Source organism: Schistocerca americana, chromosome X (genome assembly GCF_021461395.2).
Source record: "Schistocerca americana isolate TAMUIC-IGC-003095 chromosome X, iqSchAmer2.1, whole genome shotgun sequence".
In the NCBI taxonomy this organism is placed as follows: Eukaryota; Metazoa; Arthropoda; class Insecta; order Orthoptera; family Acrididae; genus Schistocerca; species Schistocerca americana.
In genome coordinates, this window is record NC_060130.1 from 979,606,573 (window position 1) to 979,629,218 (window position 22,646).

Consider the following 22,646-nt stretch of genomic DNA (forward strand, 5'->3'; position numbering starts at 1 on the left):
AGTGAAGCTACCGCAAATAGTGCAAGCTGTTTGGTGGATAACGCTTACATTTATGTCTCTACTGGCATATTACAGTATTTTTACTGTGCTGTGTTACCGTTTTGATTTGTTTGTTCTGTGTCTCATAATCTGGAAAGATTTTTTTTTTGGATGAATAAAAGAAATAAACTCTGTTGCCGTCTGCGGCATCATAAGCTTTTAATACCTTTATACGTAACATTTCCAAGCACATTATTTGCGAAGTGTAGTGTATTTTATATTAGCCGGCATGGTAGCTCAGCGTGTTCGGTCAGAGAGCCGGTTGGCCTCTGTAATAAAAAACTGAGTTAATGGATCAACAACGAACTTAAACGGATGTCTTACGATGTCCGCCCCGAGCAGATGCAACGAACAGAAGTGAACAAAATGAGTACTTGCTTCGGCGGTACATATACTAAAATTGGAACGATACAGAGAAGATTAGCATGGCCCTTGCGCTAGGATGACACGCAAAATAGTGAAGCGTACCACATTTTATTTTTTTTTAACAGCCGGCACGGTAGCTCAGCGTGTTCGGTCAGAGAGCCGGTTAGCCTCTGTAATAAAAAACTGAGTGGAAGGATCAACAACGAACTTAAACGGATGTCCGCCCCGAGAATATGCAACGAACAGAAGTGAACAAAATGAGTACTTGCTTCGGCGGTACATATACTAAAATTGGAACGATACAGAGAAGATTAGCATGGCCCCTGCGCTAGGATGACACGCAAAATCGTGAAGCGTACCACATTTTTTTTTTTTTTTTAACAGCCGGCACGGTAGCTCAGCGTGTTCGGTCAGAGAGCCGGTTAGCCTCTGTAATAAAAAACTGAGTGGAAGGATCAACAACGAACTTACTTAAACGGATGTCTTACGATGTCCGCCCCGAGCAGATGCAACGAACAGAAGTTTGGTCTGCATTGGCAATAAAGTATGTACGGTTGATCCTGTATTTTGTTTCAAATCCTCAAGATCACCTTCACTATTTTTCAGGGTAAAATATAAATGGATATGATGGACACTAGGCTTTTCTGAGTGTCAGTTGCATGAGAAACAGGAAGTTTTATGTGCAATTATCCGCAGTACAAATCCTTGTGGAGTTGATGCCTACATTAACATGGCTTATAAATACCATTATCCACATAGATTTTAACTCCATAACAAAATGCCTTGGTCTTGGAGCTATCAAGTTACAGGGACTTGAGGTTAAGAGTGTTGCCCCTGAAACCTTTAGTGTCATGACAGACTAGTCTGCACCTTCCCTAACATCTAGTTTAGACTGTGTCAATGTACTTGTGAATTAGTAAAGTCAATGAAAGCTCCATATTTAACACTTTTTATTATAAATAACTAGATGTTTATCATAAATTCAGAAAAGTTTTAATACATAATAGACAAATCGATGAATATTTTGATCGTATTATGTAAATATGTAATACATCAATTATGAGGTGTAGGATGGGGGCAGCAAAGAGCACTAAGTAACTGTCATTTCTTAGTAGATCTAAACTAACAAATAATGAATGTCAATAACATTAAAAATCCTTGATGGAGTACAAACACTTATCAATTAACAGTTGCTTTAATTTTGTCTTAGTATGTTTCCTTTAAACAATTTTATATTATTTGGTAATCTGTTATAAAAATGTCTTCCAGCAGGAAATGGACTATGATATGTTACTCTTTCATTGCTAAATTTTGTGTGTTTATGCTCTCTTTTTTTCTTGTATTATAATTACAGATTTCACTATGCTCCATATTTTCTTTTGGAAACAGTACAGTACTGAGAACATACAATGAATACACTGTTAGTATGTTATACTTAACAAAATATTCTCTACAGGACTGATGCTTACTAATATTACCTATTATCCTAATGGCTCTTTTCTGAGCTCTGAAAGCCCTATCGATATATATCGTTAGTGCCCCATCCCAAATCTCGATACCATATAGCAGGTGAGTGTATAATTCCAAAATAGATTTGTCTTAAAACAGGTTGCACTACTGTGGTAGAAAGGCGTTTTAGCCGGTACGTGTCACAGGAGATTTTTTTTACACACACAGCTGATGTGCTCCTTCCATGTAAGATGTTCATCTACTATAATACCAAGGAATTTATATTTATCAATTATTTCAACTAATAGCTCTGGTTCTGTATCCACTTGTGTTGATTTATAATTTAGCAGAAACTCCATCAGAATTGTCTTGTCCTTATTTAGTGCCAGTTTGTTTTTGGCGAGATTCTGTTTGGGGCTAATGGTCTCTGCATTATTTTGCGCTGCTAACTGTTTTGTAGAGCCCCAACTTATGAAGGAGGCCTCATCAGCATAGTTTACTAGGTTCGAATTTTGTGGAATTATTATATTATTGATGTACACAATAAATGAAAAAGGTCGGATGATGCTTCCCTGAGGGACTCCACAGTTAAGAATTTTGTAAGACAATTTTATTGTTTGTGTATGTCTCCCAGGTGTATAATACAGCTTTGCACATTGTCTCCTGTCAGTAAGGTAGCATCTTAACAAATCTAATGCTGCTACTCTGACTCCAGAAGTTTCTAATTTATGTAGAAGAACAGAATGATTTACAGAGTCAAAAGCCTTGGATAGGTCTTAAATGGTGCCAATAACTTTGTTCCCATCATTAAGTATATTCAATATCACTTTCAAAAATGTAGCTACAGCTGTTATTGTAGACTGGCCCTTTCTGAAATCATGCTGACAGTTTCTTAATACATAGTACTTACAAAAAAATGATTCAAGTTGATCAAGAAGTAGCTTTTCCAACAGCTAAGTACTGATGTCAATGAAATAGGCCTATAATTTTGTATATCTGTAGTTACTCCCTTTTTATGCACTGGTCTTATTTCAGTGACTTTTAACAAGTAAAGAAATGACCCCTGACTGAAAGAGCTGTTTATTAAATGTTGTAGTGGCTTCATTAATTCATTCCTGCATTCCTTCAGGAATTTTGCTGCGATGTCAAATACAGCCACTGGCTGTATTTGCTTTTAAGTTGGAAATAAAGACAGTTTTGTTTAGTTTAATATTTGTACATTCTGTGGATCATAATTGCGCCCTATCACTATGGTGTGGAACAAGTCAGTTTTATACTGGTAACTCTGGCAGCATCCTACAAACCAATGTAAAATTTAGAAAAGTATGATTACACAGCAGATACTTAAGTACATGAGGCATGCAAGGGGGGCCAGTGTGTACAGAAAGATCTGGAATTATTTCTGATTGTAAAAGAACTAATGCTGAGTGAAATAAAAGGCTACAGAATGCAGAGAAGTGTAGCCACACGTGAGTTGTTAGAAATAAGTGACATCTTCGCCCTACAACAACTAAATATACGAATAATTACTCGGATATTTTATTCCAAAATAAAATTAATAAAAAGAAGGGAGGGGCAAATAGAAAAATAAAATAACTAACTTCTGTAGCTGTATAAATATTGAAATGCAACCTTAAGTAAAAGAACAAAAACATACCACTTAAGAATAATTATGCCGGTAAGATACCCGTACAACAGTGGCTTCCTAACCACGGTTCTGAGCAGACTGAATGAAAGATTTAAGCTGCAGACGGGAGTGCACAAGTAGTCGCAACAGAACGCAACAGCCGCGAGACGAAGTAAAAAGCTCGCACATACTATGACAACATTCCTGGAGTGTAATTGTCTCGGCCGGATGCATGAGATGCAAATGACAACATAAAAGTGAGTTTTAATGCACGTGCAACCTCTGTCATCTTTGAAATGGGATCAAACTTTATCAACAATTGTTAGAACAAGCCGCGGTACCGACAACAAATCAGACAGTGGAACAAAGCGCACAGATATTCATCTTTATTGGCAGAATGAAAGAAGGAAGGAATAAGTTACGTTTTACACGCGCCACATTCGATATTACAGTAGAGGGATTCGATATACAGAGTGTGAAATGGTGACTAGCTATTGCTATCATTTTTTTCCCTCCCCATACAACAGTAGCATTGTGAGTCATGGATTCTAAGAGTTTGCAAGAACTTTGTTAAAATGCATGTAACCCGGGCTTACCTTTCTTTACATGCTTGAAATGACAGTACGGCCTCTCGCAAAGACCGCTATCGTAAAAGGGACAACTAATCCCTTTAAAACAACCAGTGCATGGTAACATTATGAGTGTAAGGAATTTAACGTGACATGTCACGAAAATAAACTTAAAATCAACATCGTATTACACCACCACTCTTCTCCGTCAACAACAACACATGATACCAAACAAACCTAACTTCTGTGACATCCTGTGTAAAGATGCTACGTTCTTACGATATTGTCAAACGACCTTAACCATAGCGTATATTATTCTATGACTTTAACCATGGTGGTATGATAAGATACCTCCATGACTTTAACCATAGAGTGGGAATATAGGCATTTCTACTTTATGACTTTAACCGAAGATCTTCCTCGAAAATGGAAACATTCTGTGCATTCTATGAATACCATATCTTTAGTCAGCTGACTAAATGGAAACGTTTCTACAACGTTCACTTCTACATCATTATTCTCGATGGATTATCTGCCTTTTACGGAAATAGTTAAACGATTTAACGGATTAAACTCCTAAAATTAATGTATCGCCTTTTTCGTCAACAGAACGAGTGTCCAAAGGGACAAGGTCCCACTTTCGTTAAGAAAATGACACTGTAAATATGCAGTGAACTTTACTGCAAGCTTTACTGAAGCATTTGATCGGGATTTCTACGATCGATTCCTATTGAAATTTTATTTCTGTGGTGTTTAAGGCCGATGAATCAAGATGGAGTCTTGTTCAGTTGTGTATAGTGATCAAACGAGCATAAGTTTTAAGTTCTGTCAAAAAATTTATTTTTCGGAATTGTAATAGTGAAATAGTGGAACTGAAAGAACGCTACAAGTTTACATTTCATTTAGTTACTCATTTATTCATCCATCACCAACCATTCGCATCCAATCGATGTCATCATGAGTAATGCGATAGAGTTTTTATTGAGTACGATTGACATGTTTAGAAATGTAACTATGTTGTCACACATAACTTAAGTAAACATTGTAAAGAACATACCTAATAAAACAATACAGTTCATACATAAAGATTTATTCACATGATTAGCAGTTAAATATGGAGCTAAATATTGTTAAGTCGCTTACTAAGTTTTACATAATTAAATAACAGAGACCATACACAAAAAAATTCTCTGTGCAGTTAATAATAAAATATGATCTGAATATTATTTAGTACATGCATATTAGTCACATATGTAGAACAAGATACCAAAAGAGACATAAATTGACGAAATATTTGAAATTCTTCCATTGAGCATCTGAACCATCACTAAAGTAATAAATGTTCTTAATGTTTTCAGTCTTCGTCTTTAAACATGCTATTAAATTTGTATGAAAGGCATGGACACCAATGGTATAATGATCTAGACCGTCACTGATCATACAAATGCTAATACTCTGACATTCCTTCCCACAAAAATAGACAGCATGTGGATATAATGTGGCCTGACTATCCTCCTAATGAAACAACAAGTGAATAATTTTCAGCAAAATCCATTAATATAATTAATTCGTTTTCTGCAATATTTCTTTTTTATCTGTTTAAGGTAAAACTTGTGTTTTGTCACAAAGTGATCTCTTCTAAAATGGCTAATTTTCAAAGTCAGTGCCTTCATGAAATCTTCAACAGTTTTCTGATATGTCTCCAATGTATTTCTGTCGGTATGGACCCACTGCTTGTATTACATTGTTTCTTCAGGGTCGTAGTCTTTAAAAGCATCTTCAAGAAATGCCTCTAGTTTATTTTTCCTGGACATTCCCACATTGTTGCAGAATACAATCTCTTAATTCCCTACTGCACACGGATTTTGACTCAAAACCTTATAGTCATCTTGGATGGATGTTTCTGAAGCCAACATTAATTAGACATTTTGATGAATTGACATACACATACTGAATGTGATACAGAAGGACCATCTGTATTACACCATTCAGGCCTGAGCTCACAAAAGTTTGAGAATCTCAGTTGATTTCCATGTCGCTTACAATCAGCAATGAACATATCTTTCAAGTTACAAAGGTGCAGATGTTTTTGCTTGTGAACCTTTTTCCCATTTACTCTTACTGTAACACAATGCTTTTAGCCTGGGCATAAATGAGAAAACTCATCACCGTCAAGATAAAAAGAGGAATTTTTTTACTTCATCATTGAGCTTTTTCCATTTTTGGTTTGCAGGTGTTGCCTAAAACCCATCTTCCATGTTTAGTTTTCTTCACTTCTTCACGATTTTTGGCGAAACAGCAATTTTTTTTTTTTTTAGTCCAGCTATTAGGGGACAGGGTTACAATGTGAACTTTACTGCAAATTCCTGAAGCTTGAAGCTTAAGTTCTTCAAGTAAGATATCTTTACATTTTTGGCACTCTTCCGTTCGTATTTGAGCAATACCTACTTGGCTCACACCAGCAGATGTGGCAATTATCTTAGTAATGCTGCCTTGGGCGTTCAGAACTTTGTGTTTTATGTATCTCTTTGAATCCCTTTTGCTCATCCGTTGAAGCTTCAATGGTGACTCTCCAAGTGATCATAATTAAGTATTAGCAGTAAAACAAGCATCAACAACATCCATGCCTTTTCTGGATGGTGACTCTTGCTTATCCTGGTGGGATGATTCTTTTGGGCCACTTCATGTCTACATTCAGTTCAAATTTTCTGACCAGGTTTAAAATCATCATTAATCAGTAACTTCAACCTGGCAGACATTTCAATGGTTACTGATTTTAAAGCCTTCTTGATTAGGTGTTTTTCTTTACCAGATGGGCTGCAGCAAGTGTTCTGCGGGAATTGAAATTTTGTCATCAACAAGGCAATTTGGTACCAACAAATTTGGGCATCTTCAGTAAAATCTAGCCCAGACCTACATTGTAAAAGTTCCTTGTCCACTGGTGACATTTTTTAAATGATTGTAGTTGACTTTTGCCATAATAGAATGGTGATGACTTATGACAATCAGCTGCATTTGATCCACCAAAGAGCAGGGTGCAAGGGTCTATTTTGTTCATTTAAACACTAGATTACTAACGGATAACAAGCAAGTCTGAAGGCTCATCAATGTCCTGGTTTGAAGCATAGGTAGATTCACACTTGTTTGTATATAAAACATACAAATTACTCTATCAAAACATATTGTTTTGGTGCTTACCTTCAGCTGATTATTGATTATTCACTCACTCATTACCCATCCACAAAAATTGTACAATGTCAACACCAAAGATTACACTACTCAGAAATCTGACACTGCACAAATGAAAGCAACAACTGAATGTGCAAATTTAGCAATGTATCACTGCTGCAAGGATAGAGCCTTAAAAAACTATTGCTGCTTTATAATGCCGAAGCAAACCGAGTGGCAATTCATATATGTATCACTATGCATTGTAGGATTAAAAGTTCTAAGGCAACATAGCATTTCAGTATGATCTTCTAGATTTTATAATCTTAAAAGCATTTTCTGAGGTTTTTTTATATTTATATTCTGTACAGCAAAATAATGTGATAACATTTCTTAACAGCATAGTTACATCCCCTAAACCACAGGAAAATCTTATATTAATAAAAGACACTACAGTTACACATTTTTTGTTTTACAACTTCAAATTATATTAATTTTTTGTGTGTATCGATAATCCATTTTCCCTACTTTTGATAGGTATTCTTATTCATCAATATGCAAGATCCAACAATTAAACAATATAAATTTGAAAGCTTAAAGCATGCTCTTTCCAGCTGTGCCAAGAAAAAAAAGGGTGAACAAGATACAATTGAGCTACTGTCCTCAAAAATACCCTAAAATTTACACATACAAAGTTTTGGCCAACTTCGCACATGCATGTTTTTTCATCTAGGCATCCAATTTTAATTCAATTTGATACATATATAGACATCATAGGTAGGATTAACCCTCTGAAGTTTTGGTGTGATTGGTTTGTATGAAAAGTGGGCGTGGTCGGTCAAACCTTGGCTCTCGGCATAATGCAACCAATTTTTTAGCCATTTTAGAGTGTTGTATATATATTTATTTGTGGCTAAATCCCAAATTTTTGTCATGGAGTGGTTCAGCATAAAACTTCGTCTTTGTATATTAAAGGAAATGACCAATTGTCTGCTGTAACTCTTAAAAAAAGCCAAACAAACTTGGCTCATTTGCACCTTCGTACGTGATGCGAATGTGAGTAGCCTCTCTTTAAAAGCCCTTAAGAATTCAACCACTGAAGATAGGGGATTGAAATTTAGTATATAACCATCAAAGACCATATGGAACCCTCACACCAAATTTCATTAGATTTGGAGATGGTTGAGTGGGGACGGTTTCTAATATTGTTCCCTATGACATGGAATGACCCAATATCATAAGTTATGTGGAAACGAAAGGAGACATAACAGGAAATAATGAGCAGTTTTTCAGTAACAGAGGTGCATATTTTTTTTCAGTAGATAGATAACTCATGAAAACTTTCGTTGTATATAGTTTATGTGACTTTCCCAGGTTAATTTTGTATCTAGATATATACCAAGAAGTTTAGTAGAAGTGGACTCAGCACCAACATTTGATAATCTAAAAGAAAAATTTGCAGTCTTTTCATAGTTAACAGCTAACTCATTAGCTTCAGACTACATACTGGACAATCTGACGAAATCTTTACTTCGCTCCTTCAGTTGATTTATGTCCTCTCCTGAATTGATGAAAGTTTTATCATGTGTTTAAAGCTCAGATTTGCATGGCATATTGCTGGGCAGATCATTTATAAATCTTATAAACACTAGTGGCCCAAGCTCTGATGCTTGGGGAGCATCTCTGGTGACATTGAGTAACTACCACTTTTGACCATTGTAGCTTGCAATTTGTTTTCTGTTACTGAGATATGATTTAATGACAGAGAGTTCCAAATCCATAATGCTATAACACCACAGTTTTTCCAGCAATAATGTGGGGTTTACCTAATACTCAAGTCTACTAGCGTGGCTTCAGCAGATAATTTGGATTCAAAGAGGACTGCGCAATGGAAATAACATTTTCAACAGCTTTAATTGTTGGCAATTGGAAAGTAATGCTGTGTTGAGATTTAGGCAGTATATTGTTTCTTGACAAATCCATGCAAATTTAGTATTGTATAGAATATTCTATTACTTTTGAGAGAAGAAGTATCAGAGAAATTAGACAATAATTATTAGAGCAGGATTTATCACTCATTTTGTGCAATGGAATGACTACTGTCCATTTTTAGATATTTGGGGAAAATACCACTGACAGACATCCAGTTTACGAGGGTACAGAGAGGGAATGATACCAAGTCGATTATTTATTTTAATCACAAAATCTAAAAGGCTATAAATATCCTTTGATCTGGACGCACTTAATTTTGCTACTGATTTAATGACATCATATGCTTCCACTTTTCCCCACTTACAAGCTGGCACAGTATCAGCAAAGTTTTATAAAAACTGGTTTATATAAACAAGTTGTGAATTAGATTTCTAACTCTTCTTACGAACAGATAAGGAATTCGGATTAGCAGCACTGATAAAAAAGAGGTTAATTTCATCTGGAGTGACATTAACATCATTGGCAACTTTTCTACACAATGACTATCTGTACCTAATTCTGGATTAATGATCCCCCATGTAGCCTTACATTTACCAGTGTCATTTGCCCTACATTTGGCTAAAATGATTTGTGATCTGTAGTGTCTCTTGTGGCTAATGTACGCTGGTTTGTCAACATTACAGTTGTTTACCTTATCATGGCAGATCAAAACCATCAACCATAGCTTCTTTAAATGTGTTGTGAACTAATTATGTAGAGTTGTTTTCCCATGCTTGCTTGCTTTAGTTTTTTTTTTTTGTTTCATAACCATTGAACAGGAGGTTTTCAAAATTTCAGACGGTGGTGGTGGTGGTTAGTGTTTAACGTCCCATCGACAACAAGGTCATTAGAGATGCAGCGCAAGCTCGGGTTAGGGAAGGACTGGGAAGGAAATCGGCCGTGCCCTTTCAAAGGAACCATCTCGGCATTTGCCTGAAACGATTTAGGGAAATCACGGAAAATCTAAATCAGGATGGCCAGAGACGGGATTGAACCGTCGTCCTCCCGAATGCGAGTTCAGTGTGCTAACCACTGCGCCACCTCGCTCGGTAAAATTTCAGATAGAGTACTAACAAATCTGATACAAGCCTCCTCAACATCAGTGGAAGCATATTTTACAATATTCCAGTTTATTACCTTCAGCTTATCCCCAAAGCTATCTATAATTTTATAATTTAATAGCCTGCCATACTGAGATGGTTCACAGTCCCACTTTCGATCATTAATTGCAAGTTTTACCCATATACCTTTGTGAACTGTCAGATAGTCGACATTAATTAGTCCCAATTAAGAATCATTTTATGTACTTTTGTAATAAAATTGTCGAGATGAGAAAATTGTTATGTGGAGCTGCAATTTGCACAGACGAGATTATGAGACCTTAGCACGTTTAGCAAATTAGTATTTCTGGGTGTCTTTTCCTTACATCTAAATTTAAATCTCCTATAATTACTGTCTTGTGTTTGGTATATTTTTCTGTACAGAGAAGAAGTTTATCGAAGCACTCTGCAAATTCTTCAGCATCACAATCAGAAAAATGTTATATAGAAATAACTGTGAGTTTTAATGTTGGTAGTAGCATGACAGCTGCTTCAAGAACACCTTTAACAAATAAGTCCCTAACATCAAGCAGGGTCTGCAGTACCTTTAGTTAAATTACAACATGGTAGTACATACACTTTTATCCCTTCTTCTCATTACGAGTGTCCATTAATATATAATACCATTCTTTTGTTCCCATTCAATATAACACCAAGTTCATCAGCTTTACATTTCAGAGACCTGATATTTATATGCACAAATAAAATTGATTTTTCACTGCAAGAGGAAAGATGTATAGTGTCCTGGGCCCAACTGGATGCAAACATGGTGGCTTATCCTTCTCTGGTCCTCATGTTTGGTGTGGTGGTGTCGTTATGTTTCTGTATCAGATGGAATTTCTTGAGGCAGGCCATAAAAAAATCATCAGTTAGCTGTGGCATTTTTTGTCTTGTTTGAGGCTCGAATGGAAGCCTTTTTTCATTTCCTCCAAAATTTATCTAGCAGGCGTGATTTCACATACTTGATAACACATTATAAAAAATAGTGTGGGATGGCTGATTTTTATGCGGTACACTATACTTCACAATGGGATGGAGATGATATAGTACTTACTGAGGTTGCTGTCTTCTTATCTGCTAATAGAAGTGACATTTTTGTTGTCTGTTTCTCAAGGTTCTTGTCTGTTTCAAATGCTACATAATTTATGAGGGCATGCTGATTGGAGGCACTTGATAACACTTTGACATAGGATGGAGGTGATGATTCAGTACTGACTGTGGTTTCCCTCCTGTTTCTGTTGTTGTTGATACCATTTCTGCTTCTGTTGCTTGTGCTGCAACGGTTTTTGGTATTGTTGTTTGAGTTGGTTCAGATGCTACTGCTCGTGGCGCACTTATTGTTGAATTTGATCTTGATGCTGTAGCTATTTGTGGTTCTGCAGCTGCTGTAGTTGTTGCCGCTAAGACAGATTCACTTCTTGTGTGATTGCTTTCATTACAATGGCTGGTACTGACCCAAAGATACTCTGTTTTTCGTATGTTTCTAACGTTTCATAAATTGCTTTGCAAGGCAATGACTTGCCTTTTCTATTCAAGTTCATGCCATATTTTGTAAAGCTGTGTCTCTCCAGGAAATCGACACAAAGAAATGTTATATTTGGGTACGCTTTGAATATTGTTTATATCTGCTTATTTGCTTCCATAATTTCGGCGTTCCCACGTGGAGCACATATAAAGTCATACCTATGTTGTATACCAACAGGAATTACTTTCTGGTTCTCTACCAAACCCAGGGCACATTTTAGGTTGAGAATGATGTTCGCTAACTCGTTACAGTACACGTCGTTCGTTCCTCCCGTTAATACAACATGATGATTTTTGTTTTTTGGTTTGCCACATTAGTGCCCCTGGTTTCACATGACTGTATACTTACAGATCGTAATCGTTTCGTAGTACATCCACAAGTCAGTTTCCGAAGATCATGGACAAAGAAACGGCTCAGGAAGCATGGGAGGCATTGAAGCAGAATTTCGAAGCATTATAAAAGGACCAGCTGTTCAAGATTTGTTCACATTTCTTCGCATTTAATTGGACTCAGTTAAAAGATACCTCCAAACGCATAGCGAAGTTAACACGTCTGTGGAAAAAACTGAACAACGAGCGTAAAGCAAAGGGAGAAACTGTTCTACCTGATCTGATATTGGTATGTAAAGTTTTACATATTCTACCTGCAAGCTTTGGTTCCTTTAAGTCGAGTTGGATGTTATTAACGAAAGATGATAAGAAAACGTTTGATGAATTAAAGGAACAATTGTGCATGTTTGAGAGAAATTTCACAAAGAGTAGTGACAAAATCGAACAAGAGGCATTAGTACATTAGGTGTAGAAAACAGAGTAAAAACTAACAAATTCAAAGTTAAAGGAAAATGTAACTATTGGAAAGAACTGGGCCACTGGATCAAATATTGCAAGAAGTGGATTGCTGATGGAAGACCAGCTAAAAATACAACTGTGGAGAAAAACATGGACAAAACTGTAGTAACAAATGTATCATTGTTTACTGTTTGTGGCGAGGCTTGTTCATTAGAAGTGGTTGTATACAACTAGTGGATTGACAATGGTATAACGAAACATATGACAAATAGTCCTGATTACTTTGTCAGCTTTGAAGCATTCAACAGTCCCTGGTGTATAAAGGCCACTGGACAGGAGTCTCTAGAAGCAACAGAAAGAGGATCAATTCGGATTCTGTCAACAGTTGTCAGCAGATGTGAAGAGCTGACCCTGACTGATGTCTGGTATGTACCAAAAATTTCCTAAAACCTTATTTCTGTTTCAGTTGCCCAAGATCGTAAAAGAAATAGTATATTTCAGTCAAGTACTACATATTGCTCTTTGACAATTGATGGTAGAGTGAGACTGTGTGGAAATCGTAAAGTTGGTATCACTTTATACAAAGCAGAAATTAAGCCCTTAGTGCCAGAGAAGGGTGCAACTGTGAATCTTTCAGTGGAAGATAGATTTGATGTACTTCAACTGTATCATGAGAGATGGGGTCATCAAGGCAAGCATCATGTTAAAACAAAACTCAAAAAGGAATTAACATTGATGTTAAGGAAGGGGCAGAGATTTGTAAACCATGCAAATTTGGGAAAATGCATCGTCTACCATTGGGAACTAGAGAAAAGTCGACAAGACCTGCTAAGTTGATATCAGCTGATCTGTGTGGACCTTTTCATGAGTCATTCTAGATGAAACGTCACCTCGTTTTGTTCAATGACAATTACACCAAGTTTCGCTATGGTTATTTTTCTGCAGAAAAATCAGAGTTGTGTAAAATTCTCAAAGATTTTCTCTCATGTACAAAGGCATTGGATTACTCTGTTAAAGAGATGCTAAGTGACAATGCCAAAGACTTTGATAACAAAGAGGTTAGATCCACCTTAAGTTCAAATGGTATTACAGCAATTGACTGCTCCCTATACTCCTGAGCAAAACGGTATTTGTGAGTGGGATAACAGGACAGTTGTTGAGATGGCCAGGACACTTAAGTATTCAAATCCAAATGTCACTTATCCAGAACAGATATAGGCTGAACTGGTTAACACAGCAATTTACATCTTGAATAGGACAGAGAAGTCATCTGTAGAAGGTGTCAGTCCTTATGAGTTGTGGGAACGCAAAAAGCCTCAAACAAAACATTTTAGCATTATACACACAACTCACCGCTTTTTGTCAGCACCTGATCTTTATTGAGAATAAATAAGTTTTTTTTTCTCAACAAAATTACAATATGTCCTGTCTTTGTAGTTCATTAGTTAACCTACTTATTACTGTTTTTGCATCCTGCATTTCTTTTTTATATTTCACGACAGGCTGCATGTTTTCTTGTGTTAAGGCGACATATTTACGTTTTAAAATACGGACATCATTTAGATACATTCACTACGTTTACGTGCGACAGATCTTCCGAAAGACGAAAACCGAATTTCCGAAACCTTTTTTCGCTGTCGTGTTTACATGTTAAAGTCTGAAGTGGATTTGCTAGTCTATTTAAATTTGGCGCTTGGAAAACAGATGTTACGGTTTATGATTTAGTCAGCACAGTCACAATTTCTCATCAAGTAGACGAGATGTAAACAGCTTCAATCTAATATTTCTACTTATCTTTCACTATACAAAAAGCCACTCCATCCACATTAGCCGATAACTTTTGATAACAAGACGAAACCCCAACGGGCCAAGCGCGTTTCAAAACCGGTTGCGTTTACATGGCAGCGAAAATCGATTGTGGGATTGGAAAACTGGCAACCACAAGCGGATTTCCAAAATCGATTTTGGAGTATAAATAATGACCACACAGAACCGGTATTGGGAAATCGGTTTACGATATTCGGTTTTCGGAGCCCCATGTAAATCGAAACTTTTTGTTCCGGATTAGCACTTACACAACTGTAATGGTGCGAGTTTTGCATTTAATTTACAAAATACCTTTCGCTGGTCACTTGTTGCAGTATCAATTGTGTGAGTACATATGATAATGTTCAGCACGAGGTTGATCAAAAGACGATGTGGACACTGTACTAGCAATTGTGTTAACGAAATTTGTCGAGATTCCCGTTCTTTCCTCTGACATTTTTACTGTCACATGACATGTAACACATTTCATTTCACTACAGATATTCAGTTTTTCACATTATGTGTACTTTTTAGCACTGTGTTTATTAATATTTGTGGAGCTACGACACTCTAGATCTACACATTCCGCCGTGCACTCACGAAAAATTTGGGCGTTCTAAGACATTACTTTTCGCATTTAAGAAATAAAAATTCTGAGCTGCAGAAAGTCCCTCTCAGCTTGAAGTAAAGCGCAAATGAACAATCAGTCGAATTGCTGGACAGACAAAAGTAAAGTATGCATAATGCATGTTGCATGTGCGAACAATTCAACATATTTATGACAGAATGTGTTTAGCTTGCACTATAATATCAAAAGTTACGAAAAAGAGAAATTTAGAATCGAAGAAGTCCGGTAGTGTACGAAACGACATCTTACGAACATAATGTATCGTTAAGCCGAAAAGTTTCCGGTTTTTGCTACAGTGGCAATCGTATCTTCAATGGAATTGTGTGCATCAGACATTAAACACTGTTTCATTTCTCTTGTGCAAATATGAAGTCGAAACGGAAGTAATGATTGGACATGGACGACGAGCTAGGACTGAATTTGAAAAGAAAGAGGGTACTTACGGTGTAATCAATAATGTAATCAAACGAAGAAATTAAGGACTTAAAGAGTAAATTCGATGAACTCTCACGACAGAGGTTACAAAATGATGGTGAAATAGACAGACAAAAAATTTGGTGCTAAATCATGTCAAAGCCAATTCTATGCAAATAAAACCCTTGCGGGGGCTAAACAGTAAAATAAGCCTAAAAAAGAATTTAAAGCTGTAAAAAGAATTGTGAACAGTTTTTTGTTAATTATTACGACAAGCAACAGGTTTGAAGCGCTTCAAAAAAGAGAAATTCACGAACAACAAAGTACTGGGGAAAGTCGTCTCACAAGTGAAGCAAATAAAATAAATAGCAAAAAATATTGCCACAATAGAAACGGCAATGGCGTAAGCAGCTTATTTCAACACAGGAAAAGAATAATAGTGTTTTCAGACAACCATGGTTGCTCAATAACAGCTAATTCAATGCATCAAAGTCATAATATTATGTAATTCAAGGAAATGTTATACCAGGTGCACCATTAAGTGCAGTACTAGAATGCTGCAACAACTTACACAACCTCTCACTGAATTATACAGCTGTCATCAGGGATGCCACAAATGATGTAGCCAAACACGAAGCTGATAAACGTTTAAAAGGTATAACATCAACATTAGTGATCCTTCAACACACAAATGTAGTCATAGTTGTAATGCCTACAGATATGATCTTGAAAACTGGTCTTGTGTGAATGATGAAACCAGATGAACAAATAGGAAAATTGCTTAAACAGTAAATCATTCCAAAACACTCAGTTTGTTAGAGTAGCTGAGAATAGAAACGGGTGTACTTCTCATGGACTGCACCTCAGTGCTAAAGGAAAAGAAGAAATGGCTAGAAATTTACTTGCAGCCACCTCTGCAAAGACCTGAATAGAGCCTGCAATATCACTCAAATGGAAGCATCCAGATGAAACTGACCAAGTGGTACCACAAGAACAACAACAACCAACAACAGTACCTGTAATTAACCACAAGGATGTAAAGGGCAGTAATGAGCAATGGAGTGGGAAGATCAGTTTGTGGCAACAGCAGGCCTATACGCAAAAGGCAGACAAAAGTAGTGCCCTTAGAAAATTCCTCAAGACCAATGAAACCCAGAACTCAAAATGACTTTTGTTATGGCAATGTCAAGCAATTCACAAATTCCAAGTGGACAGCTTGCCAAGTCAGTCAGTGGGAACAACAGACATTGTGGCATGAACAAGTGCAGACTCTTCAGCATTACTTACTCAGTCAAATGTTGTAGGATTCACAGCTCCAATTGCTGCAATACCAAGCACTTCTGCAACTTTTCGGCCTATATAGTGAAGACAAGTGCTAAAGCTACAGAGCAAGAATTAATTCGTTTGCCAACTTTGTTTTTATTATGGAACTACAATAAACCACCAAAAGTAACACACTCTTCAAAAGCAAAGAAACAGTAAGGATCGCTTCTGCAGGTCAAGCAAATAACAACTAATGCCTATAATCAGAATTTCCTTCGAGTCTCTACCCATAGAACTGTTCCACATCGAAGTTTTTTGTTAGCTGCTGGTAGATAGCCCAACACGATGGAAGCGATGCCACACGGGGATAGCCACTCGGTCTGAGGCGTCATGTCACAGTCCGTGTGGCTTCCCCTGCCTGAGATTCGAGTCCTCCCTTGGGCATGGGTGTGTGTGTTGCCCATAGGGTAAGTTGGATTAAGTAGTGTTAGGCTTATGGACCAATGACCTCAGCAGTTTCGTCCCATAAGACCTTACCACAAATTTCCAATTTCCAGAATGACGTATCACAATTGTTGCAGAAGAGAGGATGGCCAAGGTGGCACACTGCTGGACTGGCTGATCTTCTCCACACTTGGAGAGTCATGAACTGTCTCCTAAACGGTCGGGTGCTGATTTATCTGGGCCAGGCTATAGGATATTTCGGGGCTGTTTGCACACATGTAATCCGAAGGAAATAGTTTGTTGACCATCGCGCCCCCTTCCTCTGCTGCTGGTTGATGCCCTCTGATGGGTATTGGCCACACATATGTGTTTGTTGTCCATTGCAGTACTTGCTTGTAAACACTCCTGAATCGACCAGACTTCGCGGCGGAATCGGCAACATTCATCACTGGTCTGTCTGTGGTGTTGCTGCTGCAGTAGGTGTCTGTGGTGACTGCAACAGTCCTACCCCCACCCCCCACCCCTCCCCAGAGTGGGGCGAAGGCACATGTCATCAGTCCCTGGGTCTGCTGGTGGAATGTGACCACAAGGGCCGGCGGAGGTGCTGGTAGAGCCTCATCAACATCCATAGGCGAGGGACCTACCCACAGGGACTCTGCGAAAGCCGGTGTCGCCAGCGTCGGCGATGGCTGCAACGCCGGCAGCTGCAATGGTGGAAGCTGCAATGGTTGTGGCTGTGGCAGCGGCAGCTGCAACAGTTGCAGCTGTGACAGCGGCAGCTGCAACAGTTGCAGCTGTGACAGCGGTGACTACAAGAGTAGTCCAATGAGCCCCTGGTCTCCTAGAAGGCCTCAGACCAAAGGCGCGGTACCAGAGACAATAACAGTGCTGGGCCCGCCCCACGACATTGCCATAGCTCATGAAAGTGCTTCCGACATAGGGAACCATCATCAAGGACGACAGTACCCATGGTGTGGCCAAGAAGCGTGGAGACCTTGGTGGGAAGCCAGCAGGGGTGGCCCTTGGGAAACACCAACACCCAGACTGGATCCTGTGGAGAGTACCACAGCTGCACTGCAACCAGAGAAGCTGGACGAGGGGAAGCAGGAATCAGGAGTAATAAGGGCATCCAATGATGGCGGCCGTGCAGCTTCTCCACCGGAGAGGACCCCTCGCGACCAAAAGAACAGTAAGTAGGCAGGAAGAGGTCAAGGGTGGCTGCCTGGGAGTATTACTGACACCGTTTGGCCATCTGCAATTTAAACATGTGGACAAACCTTTCAGCCAACTCATTGGACAGAGGATGGAATGGTGCCATAAAGAGCAGCCGTATGCCCAATGTATCACAGAAGGAAGTAAACTTAGCCGATGTGAACTGTGGCTGTTGTGCATCACAATCGCCTCTGGTAGACCCTCAATGGCAAAAACATGAGAGAGGGCTCGAATGGTGTGAGTGGCAGTCGTTGAGGACATACATGATATGTACTGAAAACTACTGCAAGTGTTCACCAAAATGAGCCAGTAGGACCTAGGAATTGACCCAAAAAATCCAGACGGAGCTGGGACTATGGGGCAGTGGTCTGAGGTCACAGAAGCAGGCATCGTAGCCCTGCTGACGCTGACAGGAGGAGCAGGAACCCACCATGTGGGTGATGTCACTGTCCATTCCCCGCCAATAGACATGTTGGCGGGCGAGGCGCTTCATGAGGATGATCCCCCAGTGTCCGACATGTAGGAGCATGAGGACCTACTGCTGGAGGGAGGACAGTATCACGACACAACAATGATCAGTGTCTGTTACGGATGGAAAAGTCATTGCGGCGACGCTAGTAAGCCTGAACCTCTGGGTCCAACAGTTGATGACGATTGGAGGGCCACCTGAATTGAACGTGGTGCAGAATCGTCTGGAGAACCAGGTCTGAGGCTGTGTGCTGTGCTATGAGCCGGGCGTTCAATGGCAACACGGCGATGGTGGAGGAGGCCACATCATCCATATGAAAATAAGCAACCACATCTGCATAGAAGTCAGTATCCACCCCCACAGGAAGTCGAGAGACAAAATTGGCATTGGCATGGAAGGCAGTGGCCCGGTAATGGATGTCAAATGGTTCAAATGGCTCTGAGAACTATGGTAATCAACTTCTGAGGTCATCAGTCCCCTAGACCTTAGAATTACTTAAACCTAACTAACCTAAGGACATCACACACTTCCATGCCCGAGGCAGGATTCGAACCTGCGACCGTAGCGGTCGCACTATTCCAGTCTGTAGTGCCTAGAACCGCTCGACCACCCCGGCCAGCTAATGGATGTCGTAGGTGGACTCAGCAAGGAACAATGCCCAGCACTGCAGGCGGCAAGTGGTCTGGGTAGGGATGGTGGATGTGGCCCTGAACTCGGAGACCAAGGGGTTGCGGTGCATGCAGAACGTGAACCAGTAGCCATAGAGGAGCCGTTGAATGTCCTCGAGGTATTGCGACATTGGGTGAATGCCCACAGCGCTCAAGACATAGCTGAGATAGATCACTTGTGGCACAAAAAATTGACATTTGGTCCTGTTGCACTGCAACCCCACAGCCTGCAGTACCTCGAAAAGTCGCTGAAGATTCCGCACTAAGTACCAGGCCCAGATCCCTGCAACTAAGATGTCTTCTCAGTAATTGGTGGTGGCGGGGACCTCCCAAGTCACAGACTCCGAGAAAGTGTTGAAAGATGACTGGAGTGCTGGCGACCCCAAAGGGCAGGCAGTTGTACCAGAAGAGTCCAAAAGGAGTATTGATGACAAAGACCACTTGAGAGGGAGTTTCGACTGGCAGCTGGAGGTATGTTCCCCTGAGATCAATCTTTGTGAAGGTCTTTCCACCCGCCATCTTTGAGAGAATATCATCGACCTTTGGGATAGGGTAAGAGTCAATGACAGACTGGGCATTGACAGTGGCCTTAAAATCGCCACATACCTGGAGGAACTCATTCAGTTTTTCGAGGATGACAATGGATGAAGCTCAGCGACTGTGGTGAACCTATGTCAGAACTCCCGCCTCCTCGAGGCGACTCAGTTCCTTGCATAAGGCATTCTGCAGGGCAAAAGGTATTGGACTAGCCTTGTGAAACTTCGGAACCGCTGAGAGAAGTAGTTGGACATACACTTCAAAACCAGACACCCCTGGAGAAGAATCAGAGAAGAAGTCAGAGAAAGAATCGAAAAGCTCCTGTAAAAGAGCCTCAGGGGACACAGTTTCGATCTCTTGGGCTGAATAATGGATCTCAAGGCCAAGAGAATGAAAGAGATCCATCTCCAAAAGGTAAGTGGTTGTGGGAATGGCGAGGACCAAAACTCAGACAGTGACATCATGAGAGCAATACCACTCCTGCGCCAGGAACCATCCCTGCATGCGGATAATGTCATTACTATAGCTCTTCAAGGGGGTCAGGAATGGGCGAAGCATAGGAGCACCCACGTGGCGTGGAGAGTCGCCCTCGATAATAATAGCCAAGGACCCTGTGTCCAACTGGAAATGGAGAGGAGTCCCATTGATCAGGACTGTCAGAGCAATGGACCCTGCCCCATATGGGAGGACCACTTGGACAAAGGAGACGCCCGGCAGCTGGCTCGAATCCTCTAAGACCGAGCCAGAGGGTCCAATGCCGTGAGGTCCACGACCATTGATGAAGGGGAGTAGCAAACATCAGCTTGATGAATCTTTATTCTGCAGGCAGAAGAGACCACCTGCCGGAAACTACAATAACGGTGCTGGTGCATAAAAAAGCATTGGCGACAGGAGGGCAACCTCTGACGTTACTGAGCCCGAGAACCCATAACCTGGGCTGGAGGAGGAGGTGGGGTTGGGAAGCTCCCCACGAGCTATCAGTGTGTCTGCTGCTCCAGCAACTGTGGCTCCGGGTGACAGAGGGGCCGCCATGTGGCTACGAGCTGCGGTGAGGCAAGAAGTGCTGCAGATGAACAGGAAGACTGTTAACAGGCATGAATGACCGACAGACACGTGTCCAAGGAGGGATCCGTTAGCTTCAACACATCTGTTCACAGGGCATTGTTAGGAGGATAGACCAGAATCATGTCGTGAATGAGGGCCGAACCATATGACTGCTTACACCCTGGGTTCACACAAGACAACCAGCAGTCTTCAGAGAACCCTTGAAGGCAGGCGATCCATTCCCAGTAAGACTGCGAGGAAAGCTTCTGACAGCTGAAGAACTTGTGACAAGCTGCCAAGACGTGGACCTGGGCATCAAAACACTCAGCTTAAGTGGCGGTTAGCTGTTCGTAAGGAAGGGCATGGGGTTCTACCTCAGGTGCAACTGCTGCGCTAAGCAATAAATGGCAGGACCCAAATAGGCAAGAAAAAACACATGATGCTGGCCGGTGTCGATGATTCCATGGGCAAGGAAATGTTGTTCCAAGCGAGCTGCATAATTATTCCACAGTTCAATAGACTTGTCAAATGGCAGGAATGTGGCAGGAGCGGCCGACACCAGAACTCCTGGAGAAACACTAGTCAAAGCCTGCAGATGCTGAACCAGAACGATCTAACAGCTCAAGCACGCGAGCTGCCGGCGTATCTAAATCCGGAATACCTTCAGCCACGTCAACAAGCAATGGAGCAAAGCAGGAATTCGAACAAATTCTTCGCCACTGCTAAATCTACAGAGCGAGAAACAAATCTTTGGCCAGCTTTGTTTTGTTTTTTTAAGGAACTACAATAAACCACCAACAGTAACACACTCATCAAAACCAAAGAAACAATAAGGATACCTTCTGTGGATCAAGCAAATAACAACTAATGCCTTTAATCAGCGTTCCCTTTGACTCTATACCCGTACAACTGTTCCATGTCGAAGTCGGTTGTTAGCAGCTGGTAGATAGCCTAACATGACAGAAACGACGTATCACAATCGTTGCAGAAGAAAGGATGATCGAGGTAGCACATTGCGGGACCAGCAATCTTCACTGCACTTGGCGAGTCAAGAACTGCCTCATGGACGGCTGGGCGCTGGCTTATCTAGCCCTGGGCCGAAGGATATTTCCAGGATTATTTCCACACATGTGATTGCCAGGAAATAGTTCGTTAATATTCCTCTGCTGTTGGTTGATGCCCTCTGATGGACATTGGTCGCACCTACATGTTCGTTGTCAACTGTGGTACTTGCTGCAAACACTCTTACATCGCCGGCCGCTGTGGCCGAGCGGTTCTAGGCCCTTCAGTCTGGAACCGCGCTGCTGCTACGGTCGCAGCTTCGAATCCTGCCTCGGGCTTGGATGTGTGTGATGTCCTTAGGTTAGTTAGGTTTAAGTAGTTCTAAGTCTGGGGGCTGATGACCTCAGATGTTAAGTCCCATAGTGCTTAGAGCCATTTGAGCCACTCTTGCACGGGCCAGACGTCGCGGCGGAGTCAGCAACTCGCTTTGCTGGTCTGTCTGTGGTGTTGCTGCTGCAGGAAATGACTATGTCCAGTCGTAAAGAAGGTATAGGTTT

The 22,646-nt window shown here is 40.4% G+C and overlaps 2 non-coding genes across 2 annotated transcripts; both read left to right on the plus strand.

Moving 5' to 3' along the window:
* Positions 1–409: 409 nt before the first annotated feature.
* On the plus strand, positions 410–516 carry LOC124557471. Its single transcript, XR_006968728.1, has one exon. It is a non-coding gene; the product is annotated as a U6 spliceosomal RNA (small nuclear RNA).
* Positions 517–666: 150 nt separating this feature from the next.
* On the plus strand, positions 667–773 carry LOC124557464. Its single transcript, XR_006968723.1, has one exon. It is a non-coding gene; the product is annotated as a U6 spliceosomal RNA (small nuclear RNA).
* The last annotated feature ends 21,873 nt before the right edge of the window (positions 774–22,646 follow it).